The sequence below is a fragment of the Pipistrellus hanaki genome (genome assembly GCF_964339955.1).
Source record: "Pipistrellus hanaki genome assembly, chromosome: 5".
NCBI classification, from domain to species: domain Eukaryota; kingdom Metazoa; phylum Chordata; class Mammalia; order Chiroptera; family Vespertilionidae; genus Pipistrellus; species Pipistrellus hanaki.
Genome location: NC_140507.1, coordinates 32,645,106 through 32,672,848, shown reverse-complemented (window position 1 = coordinate 32,672,848; position 27,743 = coordinate 32,645,106). Strand labels below are relative to the sequence as shown.

At 41.3% G+C, this 27,743-nt stretch overlaps 1 protein-coding gene across 4 annotated transcripts in view; it reads left to right on the top strand.

The window, feature by feature from the left end:
- Nucleotides 1-27,743, top strand: part of CDC42SE2 (CDC42 small effector 2) — a 79,638-nt gene that overhangs the window by 10,372 nt on the left and 41,523 nt on the right. Inside the window, exons 1-2 of one of the 4 annotated variants that reach the window (XM_084886765.1) lie at nt 1,009-1,151; nt 25,650-25,812. The gene's annotated coding sequence lies outside the window, so the exon portion shown is untranslated. Of the gene's footprint in view, nt 1-1,008; nt 1,152-1,350; nt 1,534-25,649; nt 25,813-27,743 lie in introns of those variants that run through there. The other 3 variants (XM_084886766.1, XM_084886768.1, XM_084886767.1) reach the window with 3 other exon arrangements.

Here is a 27,743-nt window from a genome sequence, read left to right as displayed (position 1 = left end):
ATTCTGATTTATTTTGAAGTTGCAATCACCAACGGCTTGCTTAACAGATTGGAGGTGAAGATGAGAGAATGAGAGGAGCCAGGGATGGCTGCAGTTTTTGGCCCGAGCAACTAACTGGAAGGGCTGTGGCATGGTCTCGAGTTGCTTTTTGTGCAAGGGAGAACTCTAAACCTAGGGGAAAGAGAAAACCAATGTCGCGCTGATGTAGTCGACGGAGACGGGGAAGATGTACATGCCTATATCCCAAGTATTGTAGGCTTGAAACGTATAGGCATTTTAGCAAAGTGTTGGTGGCTACTAGATGGGGGCACTCGTGTGTTTGATTTGGGGATATGTAACATGGACACCTAAAGGAGTCTCGGCGGTCCAGCAGACAACTGATTTCATCCATTCCCAATGCCAGGTGGATGGTCTCGGCCCTAAGCCAGCTGATGACGGATTCAAGGGCTCTGATATTCGCTTCAAAAAAGGGGGCAGGGGTAAAGTCAGTGGTCCGATGATATCAGGGCATCTCTAACTGCCACCAACTGACAGACCACTAAGTAACTGGTCGGAAGACTCGGCACCAGCCTCGCTCGCCTGGGGGAGTCCACCGCTCCGCTCTGAGCGCAGGCACCGCCCCTCCGCGCGGTTCTGGGAGGGGGCGCGGGCCGCAGCCGCCGCGGGCCGGGAGGGGCTCCCGCGCGCCCCCACCAGCCCCGGCCGCCATCTTCTGGCGCGTCCCTTCCCGCGCGAGCTCCAGCCCCGGCTCCCGGCCTCGGCTCGCCTCGCCTCGGAGGCGATTCCTAGTCCGCGGAGCTCCGGGAGCGGCGCGGCGCCGGGTGCAGGAAAAGGCCACGCCCCGAGCCTCCGGGGGCGGGGCCTGCGGGTGGGCGGAGCCTTGGGCTGGGGGCGGGGCATGAGGGCTGGGGGCGGGGCCGGCGCTGCGGCAGCTGCGCGGCGGCGCGGCCCTCCGGCGGCTCTGAGAGCGCGCCCGCCCCTCGCCCTGCCCCTCGCCGGCCTTCGCGGGGGCCCGGGCGGGGAGGGCGGGGCCAGGAAGCGGCGAGTGCGCCGGGGAGCGCAGCTGCGGGCGTGGGGGTGGCAGCCGCCGCGGAGCCGGCGCTGAGAGCGGCTGCGGCCGGAGCGGGCGGGAGGCCGAGACAAAGACCACGGTGAGTGCCGCGCTGCGCCCGCGGGGCGCCGGCCCCCACGCCTCGCGGCGGCGGCCCGCGGGGCGGGGGTCCGAAGCCCCGAGTTCCTGCCGCCCGGGGCGCGGGGGCGAGCGCGGCCCGGTCGTGCCCGCCGCGCGCTGCGGGCTGCGCCTGCGGCTCCATTTTCGGGTCCGGGTGAGGTCCTCGGGCAGCGCCTGCCTGGGGGCTGCCCTCCTCCACCTCCCAGGAGCGCCCGCTCCGATCCGCATTCACGGCCGGCGCGGCCCAGGGAGCCCCCCGCCCGCCGGTGCGGAATGGACATGGAGACCCCAGCCCCCAACTTTGCGGGTCCGGGAGCCGGGAGGGCGGAGCCGGCGGCGGGCGGGGCGGGCCGGTGCCGCAGGTGAGGCCGGGCGGCGGGGACCCCGGCCCGGGTCCGGGACGCTCGCCGGGGGCGCCCGGCGTGTGGCCCGGAGAGAACCGATCCCCTCCCCGGAGGAGCCGCGCCACTCGTACAGGTTGTCGTACCAGCGCGGCTGCTTCGGCGGTGGGTTTGGTACGGTGGGTGGGTGGGTGGGTGGGTGGGGGGTAGCGGCCCGCCGGGCGCCGCCTTAAAAGCCGAGAAGCCCCAGTGGGCTGACTTCTGGCTTGCAAGAACCAGCGTTGGCATTGCTCTTCAGCTGCGGCTCTTTTAAGTGATAAGCTTTTGTAGGGAACTTGGTGAAGGCGGCCAGTGTACAGAATTGACCCGTTTTGTTTAAAGGGCCTAGTACATAGTAGATGCTCAGTAAAAGGTGTTAAATGAATGAATGTTAAATAAATGAATGAGTCTTGAGACATCAGACAAAGCTGATCTCACCTTTAGTAAAATTTAGACACACACCCTCTTGACTAAGGAAAAAACCATTCGCAAACAGGAGTTTGTTTTTATATGCTTTTTTAAAAATATATATATTTTATTGATTTTTATACAGAGAGGAAGGGAGAGAGATAGAGAGTTAGAAACATCGATGAGAGAGAGTCATCGATCAGCTGCCTCTTGCACACCCCCTACTGGGGATATGCCCGCAACCAAGGTACATGCCCTTGACCGGAATCGAACCCGGGACCCTTCAGTCCCCAAGCCGACGCTCTATCCATTGAGCCAAACCGGTCCCGGCTTATATGCTTTTTTTTTGTTTTGTTTTTACCCAACTTATACATACCGTTGAGTGAGCGATCAGAAATTATTGCAGGCGTGGAAGAAGATGTTTGAAATGTAGAATTTTTCACCTTGAGGAAAGTTGGTAGTCATTTTCTGTTTCTTGAAAATAAGCCTTTTTTTTTTTTTTTTAAAGAATGTAGACTATCAGAGGTGCTTGGATATTTTGTTATTCTTTGGGAGACCCAGCTTTCAATTTCATTATGAATAAAGAAGTTCATGTGCTTTTAGAGGACCTTGGTATGATCTCGAGTTGCTTTTTGAGCAAGGAACTCTATAAGGGATGGGGGGGAGGGGGAGAAATACTGATTTTGCACTAATATAATGAAATCTCTATTTACTCAACAGATATTCATTAAGCACCTATTATGTACTGACACCTGTGTTGGATGCTGGGTTTCTAGGGGCAAACAAAACCCACAATTACTTTTTTTTTTAAACTTGAGTGTGAAGTTCTTTCCTCATTATCCATTCTGCAAGTGGGGGCTGTCTTACCTCTAGTTCCTACCGAAGGCTGGGAAAGATGACAGGTGAAGCTCCATGGAAGTGTAGATCCCTAACAGTCTGTCGGAAGGTAACTTTATAGGGCTAAGATTTTTGGTTCATTTTCATGGTATCGGTTTAATGATGCAAAACACTCTGCAATTTAAAATGAAGGATGGAGTTGGTCCGAAGGTTGTGGGTTATTGTTAAGCTGATTAAAATGAAGGATGGAAGAGTTTTAGCAAATTAGTATTTTTATTCCGTCTCTCTCCATATTAGATGATTTCGGTACGGTGTATTGATTGAGAGAGTAATGCACTTCTGGTTCTGTTTTCTGGAAATAATCTTGGCTGTGGAACATTTTCTGTTTTCTAAAATTTCCAAGGAGAAACAGTGGATTCCTTTTCTATAAGAAAGGTGTTTTCGTTTTGTCTTGTTGTTTTTTTTTTTAATTGATTTCAGAGAGGAAGGGAGAGAGAGAGAGAGATAGAAACCTCAATGAGAGAGAAGCATTGATTGGATGCCTCCTGCACACCCCACACTGGGGATGAAGCCTGCAACCCTGGCTTGGAAATGGAACCCACGACTTCCTGGTTCATAGGTTAACGCTCAACCACTGATCCACTTGGGCTAGGCAGAAATGTTTTTAAATATTTATTTATTTATTATTATTTTTTTTAATATATTTTTATTGATTTTGTACAGAGAGGAAGGGAGAGAGAGCGCTAGAAACATCGATGAGAGAGAGTCATCGATCAGTTGCCTCTTGCACACCCCCCACCGGGGATACACCCGCAACCAAGGTACATGCCCCTGACCGGAATCGAACCCGGGACCTCTCAGTCCCCAAGCCGATGTTCTATCCATTGAGCCAAACCGGTTTCGGCTGTTTTTAAATATTTAAGATAAAGCATTTTTTCATAAATTTTATTTTGACCTTCATTCACCATATACAAATAATATAGTATTGACTTGATAATGTTGAAAAGGGAAGGAAATAATAATTTGTGGTTCCATATTTGGATATTTCCCTCTAGTATTACAAATGAGATAAAAAGAGAATGGGATTGTAGTATTGATTAATTCTGAACATATGTGATTAAAAAAACTTTTATTTGGCTTCTTCAGAAGTCAAATTAATGTGCTTTAAAGTCAATCCTGATCATGATAAAATAATGTAGATTAATAATTTTTTTACAGATAGCTTTTGAATTTAGAATGAACCCTTTTGACTTAACAATGTTTTTAAGGTAATGTGTACATGTAAATATACTGTCAGATCTTTAGGTTTATTGGCTGTTAGCTTTGTTTGGTTGTTTCTAGGAATAATAGTAGAGGAAGTAATCTCTCAAATGTTAGTAATATAATAGTTTTCCTTGAAATGTACTTTTTTAAATAGAGTTATTTGACAGTAAACTCCTGATAGTCTGTTGTTGAGAAATCTATCATTTTCTGATAAGGAATCTAGCAATAAATGAGAATAGTGATGGTGAAGAACAATGTAAGCAAGCTGTGATATGTTGAATAAAAAATGCTTGGCATGTTTTATTTGGATAAGAACTTCTTCAGAATTCTTGACAATCAACAGCACTGGCACATGTTAGAATATCTTTTCCAAGAAATTAGAACCCATGGTGACTAATTTTTTTGTACCTTAAAAAGTACCAAGTCTTTTTAAAGTATCCCTACCTTGGAGTAGTTCATATGTCCTGAGGCTAAATAAATTCCAGGATCCCCCTATTTTATAATTGTTTGGATATCTGAAATGTTCATCAGGGTATGTGTGAGTATTTGGGGGAGAGGTTTTTGTTTTTTGTGTGTTTTGTTTGGTTTAAAATCTCCAAGGAGAAACAGTGGATTCCTTTTCTATAAGAAATGTGTTTTTGTTTTATCTTGTTTTTTGATTTCAGAGATTATTTTCAGAAGGGAGAGGGAGAGAGAGATAGAAACATCAATGATGAGAGAGAATCATTGACTCTCTAGAATAACCTGGAAAGTATTTATTTAGTCAGGTATAATAAAGTAATTACGAATGATGCTGATAATGGTACGTTGTAGCTGTGTCCAATTTGGTTGTATAGATTGTGAGAGAGCATCAATTAACATTGGTATAAAACAGTTCCAAAGTGCTTTATAACTGATTTCTCACATTTGTTCTACAGAATAGGCTGTTATTGTGCTTTTAGGTCCCACTTGTGTGTGTTTTTTTTAAATTTATTATCATGAAAGTGTTTAGGTTCCTCATTTGCTTTAGGATGAATCTGAGATACTTTGTTAAGGCTTTATAAGATTTTTTCTCACAATTGCAAATGCATATTGATTTTGATCTGTTACAGTGTTCTTAATTTCACTTCTCACAAAAAGAAATATTTCAATATTATATTGAATGTTAAATGTCAGATCTGTCTCAGAGTGGGACAGTGTGGGTTCCCTCTGTGTTCTTGAGAGGAACGGAGTGAAACATGCTTATCCTTAATACTTACTAGTGAGGTGAGGACATTTATTCTGATTTGTTTTTTGTTTTTCATACTTCCTGAGAAAACTTGGAATTTAGCTTATTAATAATTAACTTTATCCTGCTTCCTCAGTTCAAAGCTTAAGTATACTTGAACCTTTCAGTTACTAGCAAATATGAACAGAGCAGGGTTTAGCTGAAACTGCTCAGGGCCCCATCCAAAGGGAGTTTCTGAACTGAAAGCCAAAGATATAATAAATTATCTTTATCCTGTCACTTTAAAATACTTGTAAGTGTATTTTAGTCAAAATGGATTATGGTATTAAAGCAAACAAACAAACAAACAAACAAAAAATCTCCCTCTTTTTCCTAGAAAGCATTGTTAACTCCATATTAAATTCGATGTCTTTGAACACGACTAAATGATGAGCACTGATATTTCTATGTGGTAGCTTACCCTCTTAGAAATTCATGCTAAGGTTTCTTATTAAATCTTTATGGCTTTAATCTTTATTAAATATTTGTAAGCATCTTCTACTAAAACAAAATCATTTTGTTTCATTTGGCTTTTCCCCCCCCGTTTTTGTTTTTCAAAGCAAAAATGAATTGTGTATATTTTGCACCTGACATGTAGTGGGAATTCGTGGACATTCGTGGAACTGGTGTGTTCAGTGGGTGGGACTTGATACAAGTTGAAGCAGAAAATGACTGACTTTCTCTCACCATACCTTGGAACCCTCCCCGTAGATTAAAGTCTTTGCCTGTCTCTCAGGTTCTTAGGAAAATTAGATAGCCTTTCTAGTTATTTTTAGGTAATAAAGAGTGTTCTACTCACTTGCCAGTAGTGGTTTTATATTAATTAGTAGTAGTCTTATTTTAGCCATACCTCCTTTTATTTGCCAGCTCTTCTTCAGTCTGCCATCCTCCCCGTGCAGGGTTCAGCTCCTGGGAAAGGAGGTGGGGATTGGCTCGTGCTGCCATGATCTGCCATGGGTGCCTTCAGTTGGTCAGGCTGTTCACACTGACTTTCTCCAGGAGTGCCTGCCGGAAATGGTTTTCATGGGGACTCCATGTCTGGAAACCTCCAGCTGCAGTCCCTATGATCTCATTCTGCTCTAGCTCCTGAGCCTTCCAGTTTCCCTCCTCTTCAGGCTCACTTTGCTCAGGGAGGGGTTTTGCTTTAGTCTGATAGCTCTATGGCATGTATATAGATAGATACCGTGCTTCCCCGAAAATAAGACATCCTCCGAAAATAAGACCTAGCGCATGGAAAGATGAGACATCCCCTGAAAATAAGACCTAGCGCAACTTTGGGAGAAAAAATTAATACAAGACACTGTCTTATTTTCAGGGAAATAGGGTAGGTAGATAGATAGATAGACTGATTGATTTCAGAGAGAGAGGGAGAGGGAGAGATAGAAACATTAATGATGAGAGAAACATCAATTATTGATTGGCTGCCTCCTGCATGCCCCTCACTGGGGACCAAACCATAATCTCCTGGTTCATAGGTTGGTGCTCAACCCACTGGGCCATGCCAGCCAGGCTCGCACGATAGCATTGTAACCAGACCTGCCTGTACTTTGTTAAGGTGTTTCATACCACGCAGTTATAAGCATTTCCCCAGGACCTCCTCCTCCAGTTTTCCAGCTCATTCTGTAAAGTATCCTCCTGAGTGGTACCTCCATGTCTGGGACCTACACTCCATTGCTGCTACCACCTTTTTACTGTTCCGTGCCCAGTATTGTGACTTCCCCCATTTACCCACCCTCAGGTCCCTGATAGCACTTCCCTTTTCACTGTACTCACCTAGCAAACTCCGGTTCACCATCTAGTCTGGCCTGTGCCTGTGCCTGGCAGTGGAGTGTGTCATGAGAAAACACACCCATGCTGACCTGGTCCTCATTCAGTTTATGACACTGGCTTCAGGAGGGCCCGTCCTGCTTCCCACAGTCTCTCCCACTCCCCGAATGACTGCTTTACGCCTCCTCAGGTCGCCAGCACAAATGTTCTCCTCCTCTTTTTCGGCTGATGGCCTTGTTTCCTGTGCACTAAACATGAAAGCCATCAGAAGACGACCTGTGCATGTCTCCTCCATCTGTGCCCAAGCTCCGCATTTCCTGTTTTGCTGTGACTATTGCCGCAATCTGCTTTTACCCCTTCTCTTGTCAAGGGCTTTGCTTCGCTTCAGTATGTACCCCATTTGCCTGCCTGTCTGCCAGTGCACTGAATCATCAGTGTTTACCATTGCTGCTGGATTATTCCTGTCAGCATATTCTTATGGTGCGACATTGCCCATCTTTAAAAACAATGACAAATCCTCCCAACACCGCATCCTTCTTCAGCGACTGCTCTCCAAAGGTGTTACTGTGGTCACGAGTGTTCCCAATCTCTCTGGGTCTCCTACAATCCCGTTTTTTCCTTTTACTTGACTATAACTTCTCTTGTTGAGATTTACTAGTGACCTCCTTGGTGATAAATTCCCTAGTCAGCTCTCAATCCTTATCTCACCGGAATTAGCAACAGCAGCCTTTGACGTGGTTGATCATTTATCTTCTTTGAAACTTTACTTTGCTTCTGAGACTGTGCTTATTTTCAGTTTGTTTTGCTGGTTCCTTTTCATTGCCCCAACTTCTAACACACGAGGCTGTTCCTGAGCGCCATGTTTAGAGCGCCTCTCGCTCACATGCGGTCTCTTGTGAACTCATCTGTCTTCCAGCTGGAATTATCCTCTTCAAACTAAAAATGTTATTTTCAATCTGAATCTCTTTCCTGCCTCCAGACTGGTATACCCAACGACCGAATCCACATTTCCAGTTAGACATCCCAAATTTAACCTGTCAAAACGGAACTATCCTCCTTTCTTCCTCCCTCATCTCAGTGATTGTTTCTCTTCCACTCTTCCTCATCTTATTCAATGTCAGTTGCATCTTTCACTTTCCCTGGCTGAAACCTCATCGATATTCTTCAATTTTATTGCTTTAGAGAGGAAGAGAGAGGGAGAGAGAGAGAGAGAAACTAATGATGAGAATCATGGATTGGCTGCTGCCTCTGCACGCCCCACACTGGGGATCGAGCCCGAAACCTGGGCATGTGCTCTGACCGGGAATCCACCTGTGACTCCTGGTTCATAGGTCGATGCTCAACCACTGAGCCATGCTGGCCAGGCCTCATAGATATTCTTGACTCCTCTCTTTCATATTCTTGACTCCTCTCTTTCATACTCCGTATCAATTCAAAATAATGTAGCGTGAAAGTATGTCCTGTATCTACCTTGAGAACAAATGTACCCACAATTTGCAATCTTCAACTGCTGCCCCCTCTTGAGCAACTGCCCTCTGTTGCCTGTGCTATTTTTGTAGTCGTCTTTGAAATATCAGTGAGAGAGAGACATCTATCAGCTGCTGCTTCGCTCTTTTCTGTTCTCCACACAGCAACCAAGACCATCCTTTTTGAAACGAAAGCTTAATTATTTATTTTTAAAAATATATTTTTATTGATGTCAGAGAGGAAAGGAGAGGGGGAGAGAGAGGAATATCAGTGATAAGAAGAAGGATTGATGAGCTGCCCCCTGCATGCCACACTCTTGGGATCTAGCTTGCAACCTGGGCATCTGCCCTCACCAGGAATCCAACTGTGACCTTCTGGTTCATAGGTAGATGCTCAGCCAGAGCCACGCTGGCCTGATTATTTTTATGTTTAAAACCCTTCAGTGACTTCCCGTATCATAGTAAAAGCTGGAATACAGCAGTGCGGACAGTGGTGATGTCTCTCCTGCCTCTGTCACATGTCCTACTGATTCCTCCTCGGCTCACTTCACACCAGGCACATAGACCCCCTTGAAGTTTCTTAAACCTACCAAACACAGTCCTGTGTTCCTGTCCTTAGGGTAAGACTTTGTTTTATTCACTGCAGAATGCCCAGGATTCATGCGTGACTGGCACATGGTAGGCATTCATATCAGCTAAATGAATGGCCACTTATCTTGTTATTCATGTCTTCGGTAACAGCTTATATGTATGTCTCTGTAACTAAAAGTATTTCACCTAAAACCATATAGTCCCATAAGAATTAAGAAAAGACATATTTAGAGGATAAGGTAAGTTTCAAATCAATTTTTGCTATGGAAAGTGAAAATACACAGGAAAACGGTAAGGGTTGTAGAAAAGGAACCCAGAGGCAAGTAAGATAAATGGAATAGAGAAGAAGAAAAAAGCTTGATTTGTAAGTAAGGTAACAACATTTAAAAACACACAAAAAACTAGTTTTGACTTGCCCAGATTTCTTTGAGGCTATTTTTTTTGCATTCTGAGTGTCAATGATTTACATGGACTTAGACACTCAAGTTGGATTATATTATACTTTTCTTTTGTCAGGGTTATGGGATCCAAAGAGATGCTATTTACTGCCCTCTCAAAAAATGGGTGGCATTTATTGTATTTCTGTGGTAAGCTAGCAGCTAGCTACATTAATGTACACAAGTCTATGGAGAGAAATATCACACGGATGTAAATATTGTGTTCTTAAAAATTTTAAATATATTTTATTGATTTTTTTCAGAGAGGAAGAGAGAGGGATAGAGAGTTAGAAATATTAGTGAGAGAGAAACATCTATCAGCTGCCTCCTGCATACCCCCCAGAGGGGATGTACCTGCAGCCAAGGTACATGCTCTTGACCGGAATCAAACTTGGGATCTTCCAGTCCGCAGGCCGACCCTCTATCCACTGAGCCAAACCAGTCAGGGCTAAATATTGTGTTCTTAAGTGAAAAGTGCTTGAATATATTTAGGTGCTTTTAAAAACTGCATTGTAAGTGTTTTTTAGGTGGGAAATCAGAGTGTAAGGGAAATTAATGATATGTAAACTTTCAGTATTTCATTCTGCTGAGACAAGATTTTTAAAAACTTTCTGAGCTGTAGGTCTCATTGTTGGTTAGTTAGAAATATTTAAAATAAATTCTTGAAATAGGTGGCTTAGTAGAAGTTTCTGAATGAATACATAATTGTTTATGTGTAAGCATAAATTATTCTCTGTGAACCAGTTTAAACATTTTCCTATTTTTGTGCAATAGGTAGTAATTTGTTGACTTATCTGAAGGACTTTCATGTTACCGTAATGTGGACCTAATTTTCATGGCTGTCAGAGGTGTGGACATATGTGTGTTTATATATATCTTTACAGTTTATTGGTATGCAAATGTAATTTAAAGTTGCATATGCTTGCTATTTTATTTTCACTTCTTAAGCAATAATATTTATAAATCAGATTTAGTATTACATTTTTTCACTTTAAAATATAAAATTTTCATATTAAAACAGTGATAATTTTATTTTATTTATTTATTTAAATATATTTTATTGATTTTTCACAGAGAGGAAGGGAGAAAGATAGAGAGCCAGAAACGTCGATGAGAGAGAAACACCGACCAGCTGCCTTCTGCACACCCCCTACGGGGATGTGCCTGCAACCAACACATATGCTCCTGACCGGAATCGAACCTGGGACCTTCCAGTCCGCAGACCAACGCTCTACCACTGAGCCAAACCGGTTTCGGCAAAACAATGATAATTTTAAAAAAGTTTACATACCATGTGAAGTTATTTTGGATGACAACACTACAAATGTTTGCCTATGATTTTCAATTAATCTATTTTGTATAGACTAATTGGGTCAAATTAATTAGAATTTATTTTTCTTCATTGGAATATGTCATTGAACTACCTGAATTCATATTAGCATTTCACATTTAAAACACCTAATAAAATTCTTATTTCTGAGCTGATGTGCAGTCCTACCTCTAAGTTTATTTTAGCTATATCCATTGTGCGAGGTTTACCATGCCTTGCTGCTTTAACTTCATAATGTTCTAGATCCGTGGTCAGCAAATTCATTAGTCAACAGAAGCAAACATCAGCAGTACAACAATTGAAATTTATTTTGGGAGCTAAATTTTTTAAACTTAAACTTCTTCTAAACCACTTCTTCAAAATAGACTCGCCTAGGCCGTGGTATTTTGTGGAAGAGCCGCACTCAAGGGGCCAAAGAGCCGCATGTGATGCTCGCGAGCTGCAGTTTGCTGACCATGGTTCTAGATAGATTGTGAGGCAACCAAAATGATCATATTGAGAAAAGTGAGTTCAGTTCATAGCTGTGACCTAAGTTTCATAAGAGGTCATTAAAATAATGCATTACAGTATACATTCAGCCCTGGCCAGGTGGCTCAGTTGATTGGGGCATCATTCTATTATACACACCAAATGGTTTCAGGTTCAATGCCTAGTTAGGGCACACTAGTATACCTAGGCTGCAGGTTTGATCCGCAGTCAGGGTGCAAATAGGAGGCAACTGCAATTTGTCAATATTTCTCACCCTCTCCTCCTCTTCCCCCACCTCCCTCTCTCCCTTTCCTTCTCTCCCCCTCACTCAAATCAATAAACGTACTTTTGGGTGAGGATTTTTAAAAAAGAATGCATTCAATACATTTATCAAGCTATTCTTCCCAATCCACTCAGAATAAAATACGACTGTAGTCATCCAGGAAATACAAATTTACAAACTTGTAGGAGTATCTCACCTTTGCTCACCACAGCTAGGCACATTAGCTGTTCAGTTTCTCAAACATGCCATGCTTGTTCTTGCACTAGAGCTTTTACACAAGTTGTTTCCGTTCCCCCAGATCTTTGAAAAGTTGGCTTCTTTAAGATCTCGGTTTAAATATTACCTAATTTCTTAACCACTCAGTGTATGATAGCTGCTCCCCCCACCCCCATCACCTTCATGGCATTGGTCAGTCCTTGAAATTGTGCATTAAATTTTTTATTGTGCCCCCAAATAGATTATACGCTTTAAGAGATCCGGGAGCTCCTTTATCTTGTTCCTTGCACCTGGCTGTGGTGGGACTATTTACAGCAGGAGAATCAGCAGAAGCTACAAATGAAGGCCTTCATTCCAGAGAGGTGGCTGTTAAATATTGATTAGCTGATCCTTGTGACCATATGAAATCATTGTTTTTATGGGCAAAAAAGTCTTGAAATATTGGCGGTTTCTCATGGTTTAACCTAGTAGAGTTATTTATTTTCATTTAATGATAATTTTCTCATGGAAGTTGGTGAAATTACCTTAGTGATCTCTTTAACTTGTTTTTTCAAAGTCGCATTCACTTCACATCTCATGATTACTTCACATATATTTAATATGTAAAAATTGGCGGTTTCTGTGTTAGTATATGAATTGTTTAACTGTATACTTAATTGTTTAACTTGTTCATTCCACCGTAGCCTCAGAAGACCTTGAGATGACTCTAAGGGTGCTCTTATTTTTATTTTATTTTTAAAATATATTTTATTGATTTTTTTACAGAGAGGAAGAGAGAGGAATAGAGAGTTAGAAACATCAATGAGAGAGAAACATCGACCAGCTGCCTCTTGCACACCCCCCAACTGGGATGTGCCCACAACCAAGGTTCATGCCCTTGACCGGAATCGAACCTGGGACCTTTCAGTCAACAGGCTGACACTCTATCCACTGAGCCAAACCAGTTTCGGCAGGGTGCTCTTATTTTTTAATCTTCACCTGAGGATATGTTTTTATTGATTTGAGACCAAAGCATCAATCTATTGCCTCCCATACGCACCCCAAATGGGGATCGAACCTCTGGCCAGGAATTGAACTTGCAACTTTGTGGTGTACAGGATGCGCTCCACCCATCTGAGCCATATAGCAGGGCAAAGGTGTTCTTGATTTTGCTATTGAGTGCTAAGCCCATTGAAAGGCGTTCTTTTCTAGTGAAGAAAGCAGAGTTGGTTCAATTTGAGTCACATACTAATAGATAATTTTTTAAATATTCTTTTCAGAATGTTTTCCATAAATACACCTGAGTTCAGTTTTTTGGGGTGTGGGGTTTTTTCCTTTTCTTCTTTTGCCTAACATTATCCTCTAAAGTGTTTACATATGTTCTCTGATCATTTACTTTCTGCTACTCTGTGATATCTCCTATTAGTCGATGCCTCTAAGTCAGTAAAATGATTTTGTCTTGTTTCTCAATTTTATCTGAGTAAATTGTTTAAAAATTGAACTTTGTTGGCTCAGGCAATTTCACTAACATTTTTTGAACAACATTTGCATTTGTTAACTATGAGTAAGTGGATTTGAATTGATGAATTACACCTAGATTTCTTTTAAAAAAATGTATTTTATTGATTTTTTTTACTGAGAGGAAGGGAGAAGGATAGAGAGTTAGAAACATCGATGAGAGAGAAACATCGATCTGCTGCCTCTTGCACACACTTCCTATTGGGGATGTGCCCACAACCAGGGTACATGCCCTTGACCGGTATCCAATCTGGGACCTTTCAATCTGCAGGCCGATGCTCTATCCACTGAGCTAAACCGGTTAGGGCTACACCTAGATTACGTATACTATAACTCAAATTATTCTGTCTCAGCTTGTGTTTAATGCAGAAAATCAGATAATGCATATATGCCAAAGGAAAAAAAATTTCATAATCCCACCACCCTAAGATAACCATTTGTAATGTTTTGATGAATGTCCTTCCGGATAAATCAATGAATAAATGTTTTGTGGTGTTTGTTTTTTCCACAAAAGTAAGGTCTTAGTACACATACTGCTCTATAATTTCTCCTTTAGCAAATATGATGGTCATAAGAGCATTAGTTTTTATCACTTCAGTTTGAAAGGATCTTATTGAAAAGTGAAAGTATGTTTTGACTGAGGGTAAAGCTTTAAGTAAAGTTGTGATTAAAAACAGCGGTGTTTATGGAGAGTAGAATGTGGTAAGTCACCTCGAGACAAGAATTACTTCAGCAGTAATTTTTTCTGAAGAGCCTTCTTACCATTGCACAATAGCCTGATTGTAGTATGCCAGCTAAGGAAAACAGTGCATGGTTTTATGTACAGTAGAATAATCTTAATAATAGCTCCAGGGTAAAATATGGGGTTGTAGATAAGTTTGCATTTTTAGAAGAAAATTTAAATAATTTTAGAAGAAAAATGTGTTCTATTGAAGGCCTTCATCTCAAATTATGACACTTTTATTAGATGCTGCTACCCCTTTTATATGTCAGAATGAGGAGTGAGGGCATTCTTGGAAAGAGAAAATTTCAGTATAAGAATTCTTGTATTAATGTTTGAGTTAATTTTTTGTTTCATGAATGTGAAAATTCTTGTGGAAGAATTGCAAATATATATAGGTGGATTGCATTCTTTGGAAATCAGTCCCAATCTTGTCAAGTAGTTGGGTATTAAAATAGCAGTTTTTAAAGCTAATCAAGGGTTCTTTAAGGGTTGTATAATTAACGAGTTAATTTATTTAATTTTATTTTTGTTAATCCTCACCTGAGTATATTTTCCCATTGATTATTATAGAGAGTGGAAGGGACTGGGAGAGACAAACATTGATGTGAGAGATTGCCTTCGATACCCCAACCTCGGCAGGGGGTCTAACCTGCAACCAAGGTACCTGCACTTGACTGGAATCGAACCTCAGCTAGGGCAAGGGTTGTGTAATTTAAGTAACTCATTTTACCACAGTGGCATCCAATACCTAGAATAGACTGCTGATTTCTTGCTTTTTTAAATTTTTATTGTTCTTGACCCTGTGATTTGCTGTGCTGAATTATTGCTTGCTCACAAATCTCTGCAGTCTTTATCTTTTAAGTAGCTAACGTAGCCATTTCTCTTAACCCCTCATTGCTACTTCCTGGATGGTACATATGTAGCTGAACACATGTCTTGCGTGGTAAAGAATAAAAAGCAATCTATATAAAAGGCCAACATGCTGAGTGTCCATCGGTAATGACAGAGCAATGCCAGGCTTCCTCTCCCTGGCGGCTAGTCTAGCAGTTTCTCCAGCCCAGGAACACAACTTGCTTTATAGCCAGGTGCAAACACTTTATACTGTAACCAAATGTCTGTGAAGCGTTTTCCCATGCCTCATCTTATTTGATCCTCACAGAAGTCCCGGAGTAGGTAGATAGGAGACTCGGTGGAATCCTATTTTCTTTTAATTATCCAGAAAATGGAGACTCTTCAAGCTTAGAAACTTGACCCAACTGAAAAGAAGTAAGAAATGGTGGACCTTAAAAATGACTTCAGGTTTTCTCACTGCACAGAATATAGTCAAACACTGCTGCAGTTAAATACTTTACCCTTTGTTCTCCCTGTGTGATCTACAATAATAATCTGCTTCATGTTGATATTTACTGCTGTGTTGCTGACAGTTACCTGAAAGAGAAGTTGGGGTGCTCTATGGGGCTGGAAAAAGTTTAGCTACATCAGAAAGCAGGTCTAATTAAGCAAGTTTATCCTATATGCGTAAAAGGCTAAGTTGACTTGCGCATGCTGGATACATATAAAGCTCTTGCTGGCGCCAATTGCACATGTGTGTTTCAATCTGTCATTGTCGATAATGAATTTGGTTGACACTTCTATTATAGAGAAAGAGCAAATAGAGATATTAAAATATTTCTGCTAATTAATTTCCTTTCAATATGCACGAATTAGTGCCCCAGGCCACTAGTGTAGTTGATGTGGCCTTTTCTACTGAGAAATGATTACCACTTAAATCAGCAGTAGAAAGAGCTTCCAGCTTGTGCTTTCCAGATCTCATAGGAGGCTTTTTTTTCTGGCAGGACCTGCTTTACATTCCAAATGCTAACTATAAGGAAAAATCTGGGAAATATAGTTGTTTTTTTTTTTAATTTTGTTTTGTTTTAGCTTTCCTGCCCCTGAAGTACAGGAAGGCATGTATAGGGAGTGGTGGGAAAGAATGAATGCCAAATGCTACTTGACTCATCTAACATCTCTAACATTCAGCTTCTGGTGATAAAGCTTTATTAGCTGATAAAGCTTTATGTGCAGTGTAGTTTGAAGGTGGTAAGATAAAAACCCAAGTTATATTTGATTTGTTCAGAAATTTTTATTTTCTTTTAATGTGAGCAATTATTTTTCTGTCATTATCATAAAGCAGCATGCCAATTCTAATATTTTCTACTGTTTTATAATTCTGTTATATTCTATTACTCTTCTGTTACTTTAATAAAACAGCATGTCAGTTCTAATATTTTTAATTGGAAATAAACTCTAATGTTTGTAGAAACTTTTACAGTGTTGAATAGGTGAAATATTGGGTTGAATAGTTGAAATATTGCCAAAAGATGTACAGTGGAACCTTGTTTCTCGAACCTCTCATCTCAAACAATTTGCTTCTCAACCCTTCATGATATCTGTCACGCTTCTCTCAAATGACAAAGGAGAGGATGCATAAATATGAGTCAGTTTACGTCTGTTAAAATCTCAGGATGTTGTGCTATGAATAGTTTCGTGTTTTTTTGTGTGTTTTTTTTTTCTGTTGCTACTTATTGTTAAATTTTAATTTTTACTGTATATCTCCTTTCCATTTTCATTTACATTTCATGTCCTTTTTCATTTTAAAGTGTTTATTTATAGATTAGACAGTATAGCAGACATGTACTGTATATAAAAAATACTAAAACAGGGAATCATCAATTAACGTTTCTAATGGGAAAAAATGATTTGGTTTTCCAGCAGCCCTGCAGAGCAAATTTAGTTAAAGGAAAGAGGTTCCACTGTAATTGTAAAATTATCTTACTGTTTCCCCTAATTGCTGTTTTTTTTTTTTATTTTATAGAATTGAATTAATTAATAATTTAAGTGTTTCTTTTTTTAATTCAAATATGCTACCTCAGTTATTTTGTCAACATAGGAGAAACTGGTAATACTCTGGTAATCTTTAAAAATGATGTATGAGCTTGTAATTATAGCTTTCTCCTTATAATCTAGAATGAAAAGATGTATGCTTTTTTGATATTTAGCTTCCTACAAATTTTATTTTCTCATAGATTTTGAGACTACTACAAGTTAGTGTACTTTTCTATTAGAAAATATTTATACCTCCCATATTTCATGTCAGACTGTTGGGTAGCTTCACTATATAAGCACCTTATTAAAAAGCCTTATGCTGACCTAGCTGGTTTGGCTCAGTGTCAGCCTGGGGACTGACGGGTCCCAGGTTCCATTCCAGTCAAGGGCACATGCTTGGGTTGTGGGCTCGACCCCCAGTGTGGGGTGTGCAGGAGGCAGCCGATCAATGATTCTCATCATTGATGTTTCTCTCGCCCCCTTTCCTTTCCTCTCTGAAATCAATAAAAAAAAAAAAAAATATATATATATATATATATATATATATATATATATATATATATATATATATATATATATTTTTTTTTTTTTAAAGAAATAAAGCCGAAACCAGTTTGGCTCAGTGGATAAAGTGTCAGCCTGTGGACTGAAGGGTCCCGGGTTCGATCCAAGTCAAGGGCATGTACCTTGGTTGCGGGCACATCCCCAGTAGGGGGTGTGCAAGAGGCAGCTGATCGATGATTCTCTCTCATTGATGTTTCTAACTCTCTATCCCTCTCTCTTCCTCTCTGTAAAAAATCAATAAAATATATTAAATAAAAAAAAAGAAATAAATAAAAAGCCTTATGCTGCCCTGCTGGGTGGGTTAGCTGGTTGGTGTGTCCTCCCCTACACCAAAAGGTTGCAGGTTCAATTCCCAGTCAGAACACATACTGAGATGTTGTGGGTTTGATCCCCATTCACGATGTGTATGGGAGTCAGCAGAACGATATTTCTCTCTTTACCCCCTCCCCTCCTCTCTCTAAAAATCAGTGAAAACATATCCTCAGGTGAGGATTTAAAAAAAAAAAATCCTTATTCTTAAAAAGCTTCCAAATACTATAATTTGGATTCGTCACTAGAAAGTTTTTGAAAGTGAGTTGGGGATATAGAGTCATTTGGCAACTGTTGTTCGCAAGACAGAGCATTAGGTTGACCTGGAAATTTAACTCTGCTTTAGAGATAGCTGTTGACTACCGTGTTTCCCCGAAAATAAGACATCCTCCGAAAATAATACCTAGCGCATGGAAAGATAAGACATCCCCTGAAAATAAGACCTAGCGCAACTTTGGGAGAAAAAAATAATATAAGACACTGTCTTATGCCGAAACCGGTTTGGCTCAGTGGTAGAGCATCGGTCTGCGGACTGAAAGGTCCCAGGTTAGATTCCGGTCAGGGGCATGTACGTTGGTTGTGGGCACATCCCCGGTAGGGGGTGTGCAAGAGGCAGCTGGTCGATGTTTCTCTCTCATTGACGTTTCTAGCTCTCTATCTCCCTCCTCCCTCCCTTCCTCTCTGTAAAGAATCAATAAAATATATATTTTTTTTAAAAAAAGACACTGTCTTATTTTCGGGGAAACAGGGTACTTGGAGCAAGGAATTAGGTGTTGATATAAGCAATTTTTTTGCACTGAAATTGAAGGGTTGGTCTCTATTTTTTTCTCCAGCTACTCCAAATTGATTCTTTTTAAAGAATTAATACTCTGTTGCTATTCTAGTTAGTTATAGAGCACTGCTATTTCATGTCAGCAAGTTAATGTAATTTTTAACCATTTTTGTGCATCTAAAAATTTTTTTGAGGGACTTTGTACTTCCTTAGGTATTATAGAACTGACACCTAAAATTTTTCATCTTAATTTTAAAAAGTTGCATAAAATTGCCAAAACCGGTTTGGCTCAATGGATAGAACGTCGGATTGGGATTGAAGGGTCCCGGGTTCGATTCCGGTCAGGGGCATGCACCTTGGTTGTGGGCATATCCCCAGTAGGGGGTGTGCAAGAGGCAGCTGATCGATGACTCTCTCTCATCGATGTTTCTAACTCTATCTCTCTCCCTCTCTGTACAAAATCAATAAAATATATTTTTAAAAAATAAAATAAAAAGTTGCATAAAATTAATTTCTAGAGTATTATATGTTGTGCATACTTTTGAAGAATACTAGAGGCCCTATGCATGAAATTCCTGCATGGGGGGGACAGGGGGGGTCCCCTCAGCCCAGCCTGTACTCTCTCCATTCCGGACCTCTCTGGGGATGTCTGCCCTTTCACAATCCAGGTTCACTGGCTTCTAACTAACTGCTCACCTGCCTGCCTTCCTGTTCACCCCTAACCGCCTTTGCCTGCCGGCCTGACTGCTCCCAACTGCCCCCCTTTGTTGGCCTGGTCGCCCCTCACTGCTCCTCTCTGCCATCTGGTCACCCTATGCAGCCTGTCAAATCATTTGGTTGTCCCCCCCACACCCTCCCCCCCTGCTGGCTTGGTTGCCCCACGCAGCCTGCTGTTCGGTCATTAACATTAGGGCGTCCCAGCCAATTTTCATATTACCCTTTTATCAGTAGAGATCTTGCCAAAACTCTTGACCGTGTGTGTTCTGCTTATTTACCTTAATGGGAAATATTGCTATAAAACATTTTAGTCCTCATTGTCAGTCACACTAGCCAAATTGGGTAAGTTTTCTTGTCAGAATGGTCTTTTTTAATTTTAGTAAACTTGGCAACACCTGTACTTACACGCCACTGCGCAATTTCACTTCCAAATTTTAAATCTAAGATAGATTGGTTGATTGATTATGCAAAGAGTCTTGCCAGGAGTTTGTTTAGTGTTTTTTACTTTGCTCCCAGGAGACTTTCTCATCTCTCCTACTTATTCATTTGGTGCCCTGGTGTGGTGCTGTGTTTTTTTAATCCTCATTTGAGAATATTTTTTTCATTGATTTTTTTTTTTTTTTTTTTTTTTTAACCAGAAATAATACCACACTGAGTCACTCTTGTGCTGAATGAAGATGCACAGCTGGTTGAAGAAATTGCATGTTAATGATATTGTCAGTTCAAGAAGATCACTACATACAGGGGTTCAGAGACTCAATTAAGTACCCACTATTTGGGTTAATATTCCAAAGACCATGAAACTTTTGTCATAGAGGCTGGATTAAATTAGCCACTACTGGGTATATCATAGACTATATCAAATCTGAATCAAACTCAAATGGAACAATCTTGCCTGACCAAAGTGGCTCAGTGATTGAGCATCGACCTAAGAACCGGGGGATCACAGTTCGATTCCTGGTCAGGGCTCCTCTCTGAAATTAATGAAAATATATTTTAAAAATAATAAAATGCAACAATCTTACTTGATACAATATAGAACATTAATAAAAGACAGAGGACAAATTACTGGTCAGTTTGGATATTATGGTTTATTTTGCCTCAAAGGGAAGATATGTTGTATCTTTTAGTCATCACATGCTTTTCTTTTGTAGGATTAAGTAGAGACATTCCATTATTCAATAAGTACGAACATTAGCTTTGTGCCAGGCACTTAGGTACTAGGGGTTCAGCAAACTAGAGAGATAAAAATCTGTGTTTTCACAGAGCCTTTGTTTTGACTGGATTATTGGGAACCAGTAAAAAGGAGGAAGTCAAGGCTGTTCTGATACCTTTATTTAGTAAAAACCAACCTATATTGTTTGATTCAAAGAGTGTTCTTTCCTAATCAGCTGTCACTGTGTCTGACAATCATGTTGTTAGAGACTCTCTACTTTGAGTTAAGGCATTGTCTTCCTAGGGGCTATCTGTTAAAATATAGATACTCCTAAACAAGCTAAATTTTTAACCAATTGGTGGTGCTGGTGCTGGTATTTTTAGGTCGCTAGGTTTTATTCTGGAATACAGATTAAAGGGACAGATAGGATTTTGAGAAAGAATATGTTTGGGAAACCTGATGTTGAAGAGTATGGGACCACAGAGGAACTTGAAATTGAAGCATCCAGGTCACTAAGCACCTAGATAAGGAGAGCTGCGTGTACGTGTGTGTGTGTGTGTGTGTGTGTGTGTGTGTAAAATGGGGATGGTGAGTTGGGAGAGTAAAGAGGTAAGTCACTAAAGTGTGAATAGGAGACGATTTAAGAGGATGAAGAGCTAACTAAAGGGAAAATCTTAACAGTATTTTAGGCCCTAACCGGTTTGGCTCAGTGGATAGAGCGTTGGCCTGTGGACTGAAGGGTCCCGGATTCGATTTCGGTCAGAGGCATGCACCTTGGTTGCAGGCACATCCCCAGTGGGGGATGTGCAGAGGCAGCTGATTGATGTTTCTCTCTCATCGATGTTTCTACCCTGTTTCCCCGAAAATAAGACAGTGTCTTATGTTAATTTTTGCTCCCAAAGATGCGCTAGGTCTTATTTTCAGGGGATGTCTTATTTTTCCATGAAGAAGAATACGGTACACATTTATTGTTAAATGAAAATAAACGAAATTTATTACCTGTATTTGGTACGGTAGTTCGGTAGTTGTCAACACAAACCAGACAAACTGTGAATCCTACAATATCAAGAATTTACTCATTTATTCAATGACAATCATGTCATCATCTTCTAGAACATCATCATAACAATCCAATTCCTGAATTTCCTGGTGAACTTCTTGTGATTCCATTTCTTTCAGAATCAGTGGACCAAATCTCTCATGTTTAGCCTGAAGGGGGCCTTATTTTCGGGGGGATGCCTTATATTTCACTCAGAAGGAAGCCTGTAAGTAGGTCTTATTTTCAGAGGATGTCTTATTTTCGGGGAAACACGGTAGCTCTCTATCCCTCTCCTTCCTCTCTGTAAAAAAGCAATAAAGATATATATATTTTAAAAAAGTATTTCAGTTATAAATTAGGGTAACCATATAATTTATCATCTACATTGGGACATGTTGACATAGAAAGGGAAATGGCTGTGATTAATAATTACATTGTGAAAACCTGCATACACTGGGACTATCACAAGCAAATAAGGACCGTGGTCACTCCTATTATAATGCACTTGTTCCACTAGTAGTTAGTAATACAGTATTAGCTTTTAGTTATCATGTACCAAGCATTGTACTAAGTAAATACTTCATACATCTTACTACATTCTCACAATAATCCTGTGAGATAAGTAGCATTGTCTTCATTTATCTTTGTTGAAAGAATCCAAATCTCAGGAAGGTAAAATGTCTTTCCTGCAATTCTCCATAGCACTCAGAAACAGAAAGAATGAAATAACCTAATATTGACCATAAATAAAATACAAATAAACTATTAAACACTACATTGTATTGTGTGGGTGTGTGTATGTATTTAAAAATGTTCTCTGAATATTATTAAGAAAACTAGGGGCCCAGTGCACGAATTTGTGTACCTTGAAAGGAACTATGGGTCATGAGGCTGAGTGGACACAGAGGTGGGTCTCAGTTTATCCTCTACACCCCTGCCTGACCTTTCCTACCACAGCTCCTGGTCTCCTCTCTGCCAGCAGACCTGCTCCTGCTTCCCTCCCTCCCCCTTCTGACAGTGCCAACCCCGCTGCACCCGCTGATGGTGTAAAGTGATTGGAGTCTGCACCAGCATTGGGGCCAATGCTGTCAGTGGATATAAGCAGCAGCTGCTGCCCCGATCACTCCTCAGGAGCATGGGGAGGTGGAGAAGCCATCGGGGCAATCGGGGCTAGCAGCCACTGATCCCACCTGCTGATGGTGCCAAGCGATTGGGACCGGTGCCAAGTGCTGGCAGTGGGTGCAAGTGGTGACTCCAGTACCGGCTGCAGGGCCAGCGCCAGCAGTGGGTGTGAGCAATGGCTGTGGCACTGGCTACGGGTGTAAGGGGCTGGCGCCAGCAGCAGGTACAAGCACTGGGCGTGACCATGGTGTGTAGGAGCAAAGAATTTTCAGTAACGACCAGAGGCTCACCCCAATGACAGCGACCAATGTCCTGCCTTGCTCTGGTGGCCCCACTCACCCACTCACCGATGCCCATCATGTTCTGTGCACACCCTTTGATGGTCACTGTACATCATAGCAATCAGTTGTTCAGTTCCGGTTGTTTCACTGTTCAGTCTATTTGCATATTAGCCTTTTATTATATAGGATTATTATAATGTTGCATCATATATTAAACCCCATTCCCCTTTAGATAGCCATACTACTTTTATTTGTTTCGCTAATCTTCACTTGAGGATATTTTTTCCCAATTTTTTATTTTATTGATTTATTTTTAAAATATATTTTATTGATCTTTTACAGAGAGGAAGGGAAGGGATGGAGAGTTAGAAACATTGATGAGAGAGAAATATCCATCAGCTGCCTCCTGCACCCCCCCTACTGAGGATGTGCCTGAAACCATGCCCTTGACTGGAATCGAACCTGGGAACCTTTAGTACGCAGGATGATGCTCTATCCACTAAGCCAAACTGGTTAGGGCTCCTCATTGATTTTTAGAGTGGACATATATAGAGTGGGTATATACATAGAGAGAAACATTAATGTGAAACGGACACACAGATTGGTTGACTTTCCTGCATATGCCCCCACCGGGGCAGGAACCAAACCTGCAGCGCACGTACATGCCCTTGACTGTAATGGAACCTAAGGCTCCCTGGTGAGTGGGCTGATGCTCCCAACCACTGAACCACACCACCTAAGGTGCCGTAGCCATACTTCTATAGACTTATTTAGTGCCAGCCCATGTTGTAGGCCTTTTACATGCATTAACCTATTTTAAACCGTACAGTAGCCTTATGAATTATTTTCATTTTACAGTTTAGGAAAGTGAGGCATGGTGAGTAATGACCAAAGTCAACACATCTAGTAAGTGGCAGAACCAGAAATTAAACTTTGACAGTTTGGCTCCTGAGTCTTGTCTTTTTTTTTTTTTTTAAATATATTTTATTGATTTTTTACAGAGAGAAAGAGAGAGGGAGAGTTAGAAACATCGATGAGAGAGAGTTATTGATCAGCTACCTCTTGCACACCCCCTACTGGGGATGTGCCCGGAATCGAACCCGGGACCTTTCAGTCCGCAGGCCAACGCTCTATCCACTGAGCCAAAACGGTCCCGGTGAGTCTGTTTTCTTAATTGCTATTATGTACTGCCTCCTCTAGCCAATTTTCTTTGTGTGGACATGTTGTCATTGCTTTCTCTTATTAGTGAGTTTGTTTGGGTTTCTATTACCAGTCCCAAGTTTGTGTGCCTGACTTTTGAAACATCTGAATTTGGAGTGAGGAGGTTTATTGATCAAGAAGGCACCAGTCTTACCAGGAGTGATGTGTAACATCCCCACCATTTTGTCTTCACTTTCCTTTTAATGAAATACTATTGTAATATTCCTCATATGGAATCTTGAAATTTCAAGCTACCATTATTTAAATAGTTGGGATTATCAATTCAGTTTGGGCTTAGATTTTAGGCATGTTTGTTGTAGTAAGTGGTTATATGTTTATTTGGAGGCTTGTAAATAAAGAGATACATTTTCCAGAGATTGAAAACAGGCCTGAGGTCACACAGCTAATTCTAGGTAGAAATAGGGCTCAGACCTAGGGTCCTCTGACTCCAGACCATTGTGGTTATCCTGTCCTATGTTGTATCCTCAAGGCAAAAACATGCTTGGCTTTGATAGTAATACATTTTGCCTGTGAGCTATGATAAGTAAGTATCAGTGTTTGCAAGTTCAGCAGGGCCAGAGGGGTAACTGAGCTGGGTCTGTGTGAGAGAGTGATGATGGCGATGCCGCCTGTGGAGCTCAGCAGAACCATGTCCTCGCTGAAGATCAGCTGCTGATCACTAGCAGATGGTTACCATGTGCCAGTGTGGGCCTCATACTGTCCGGACTGCTGTTTTTTGTTTGTTTTCAAGTTACTTCAGAAATCGTGATTTTTTATGTTGTCTTTTGCTATACAAATGTCGGCAGCTGTCTTTCTTCACACCGTGTGGGTCCGCTAAACAAACGTGTGTTGGGTTCTGCCCAGTGGGGAACCTCTGGTGAGAGCTGCACCTGGCCCTGGCTGATGGGGCTCAGTTGCCCAGCATTGTCCACTGTTCACGACAGTGCTGGTGCCATTCCAGGTCAAAACCCATGTCCAGTTTGCGGGTTTGATCCCCAGTTGGGGTGAGTGTGGGAGGCAACCAATCACTGATTTTCTCTCACATTCATCAATGTTTCTCTTCCTCTCTAAAATCAGTAAAAATATATTTAAAAAAAAGAAAGAACACCTTGTACACTGTGGATATTATGATTAGTTTATATGATGGGAAAGGGTGGTAACTGTAATAAGTACATTATAACCTTTGAAGTAAAGGTTGCTTAGTTTGAACATGTTGCTTAGTGAATCTGGAGTTTAACTTCAATTTTCATATGAATCAGTTAATCATAGTTAGGGAAGGGGAGAGTTGCTCTCTGCAACATTTTTTAAAATATCTTTTTATTGATTTCAGAGAGAAAGGGAGAGGGGAGAGAGAGAGGAGAATCATCAGTGATGAGAAAGACTCACCAATCAATCGGCTGCCTTCTGCACTCTGGCATGAGCCCTAACTGGGAATCTAACCAGGACCTCCTGGCCCATAGGCCAACACTCAATCACTGAGCCACCCTGACTGGGCATCCCTGCAACATTCTGCCTCCTAATTGTTTGTTTTCATTGGCAGATAGGTCCTGTTGTGAGTCTGGATTTTTGAGTGAAACCTCAACCCAAGTGAGAAGAAACCTTCCAGGAACAACTACTGACAGTGAGTCTGCAGTCATCTCTATGCATAACATGGAAAGCTTCCGGCCAGAGACAGCTCCGTGGGTGACTGTTGACAAGGAGTGGTGAGTCTGAATATCCCTGCTGCTAACTGAAATCTTTTCCTTAAAAATAGGATTCCTCATCCTACATTTTTACCATTTACTGACTGTTAAATAGTAAGTTAACTTTCGTATGATAATGACAGCAGTCCAGTTTATGAGAATTTTTTGCTTCTAACAGTGTATTTATGATTGCAGTTTCACTTTCTTCTTCAGTTAGGTACAAAAGCCTCTGTGTTTTTCTTTTTTATTTCTTCCACCAGTCCAAATGATGCCATCCTCCAAGGCCTTTCTTCCTTGAAATAATATGTTGGGTGTTGGTTCCATTTAAGGCTTCTCTGTATAGGGCATTTCAAATATGAAATGAGTTAAATAGACCAAGACCTGCTATATATATATATCCTCACTTGAGAATATGGGAAGAGGGAGGGAGGGAGAGAGAGAGAGAGAGAGAGAGAGAGGGAAACATTAACATGAGACACATGATTTGGTTGCCTTCTGCACCAATCCCAACTGAGGCTAGGGATGGAATCTGCAACCCAGCCCCTTGCCTTTGACCAGGAATCGAACCCATGACTCCTCGGTCCATGGCCAGTGCTCTAATTAATGTACCAAACAGCCATGGCACCCCTGCCATCTTTTTACTGCATGGTTTGCAGATGATTTATAGCACTACATTTCCCTTTTACCTTGCTTGATCAATCTGAGGATTGAAACAAAAATGTTTCCCATAAATCTTCCTTTGCGTCCTCTTAAAGAAAATAGGTGTTAATCAATCCACCAAAAGTTTTATGTTAGAAACTTCTGCTTTATTTATTGGAACTACTTTTAATTCCTCATTTCTCAACTCTGAATTTCCTCAGTTCTTAACTCATGTGGCATTACACTGGATATAGTAGCTGCATCATTGAAGTCACACAAAAGACCATGCAGCAGGTCACCAACTCAGCAAATAGTAGATGACTAAAAAACCCAAATCATCTTTAAAGATGCAGGGTGGCTGAGCCCACAAAACATAAACAAAAACAAAAATCAGTCCCACCTAATGGTCCCCAAGGTTTCCAACAACTCTCCCTGTCACCTGCCAGCCCACCAACAGGTCTATCGTACCATGCACATCTTGTACTGATCACGGAGGAAGAATCCTAGACCGATCACCAGATTCCGTCCTTAGACTTTTAAGAACTAATAGTTGAAGAAGTTGCCACAGAAGAAATGACTCTATGTTTGCATGAACAATGAGGAAAATAAATAACCACCACCTGACAGCCCATCAAGTGATGGGGAACATGCCATCCACAACAGATCTCGATAGTAGAGCGATTAGGGAGGAAGATAATTGATCTGCATGCAAACATGGGCAATCAGTTGAAGCTTCTTGATGCCAATATAACTACTAGGGGCAAAGGTTGACAAAATCCAGAGAGATTTTCTTGTATGTACTTACGATCAATGCATATGTACAAGGAGCCCCACCAAAGCGTGCCTTCTTCCCAAGGGTGGTAACAGATGAGACGAGGCCTCCTCCTCCTGTAGCTGCCTCTGCTATATTACCTCAGAATACAGAGGAAGACTTATACAAGATCTAGAAAGTGGTTCACATAGCATACGCACTAGGCCAGCAACTGTGTTCTGCAGCAATATTACTCTATGAACAGACTCTTTATGCTGGGAGGACTTATTATTATAGCCACTGCGCCCTGCAGACATCTACAACAAAATGAAGTGATGGTCATGATAGTTACTAGCATCCATTCTGAACTTGGCTATGGTAGATCTCATTGCCTTTGGATGGGATTATTTTAGGAATGGGCATGAAACCAAGTTTTAGCCAGTTGAAAATAAAAGGGAAGTCTGCAAGAGACTTCTGGGAAGGAATTTTTTTTTTTTTTTTTTTTTTTTTTTTTTTTACTTTTGAGAAGGAAGTGAGAGAAAGAGATGATCCCTCTTCTCCC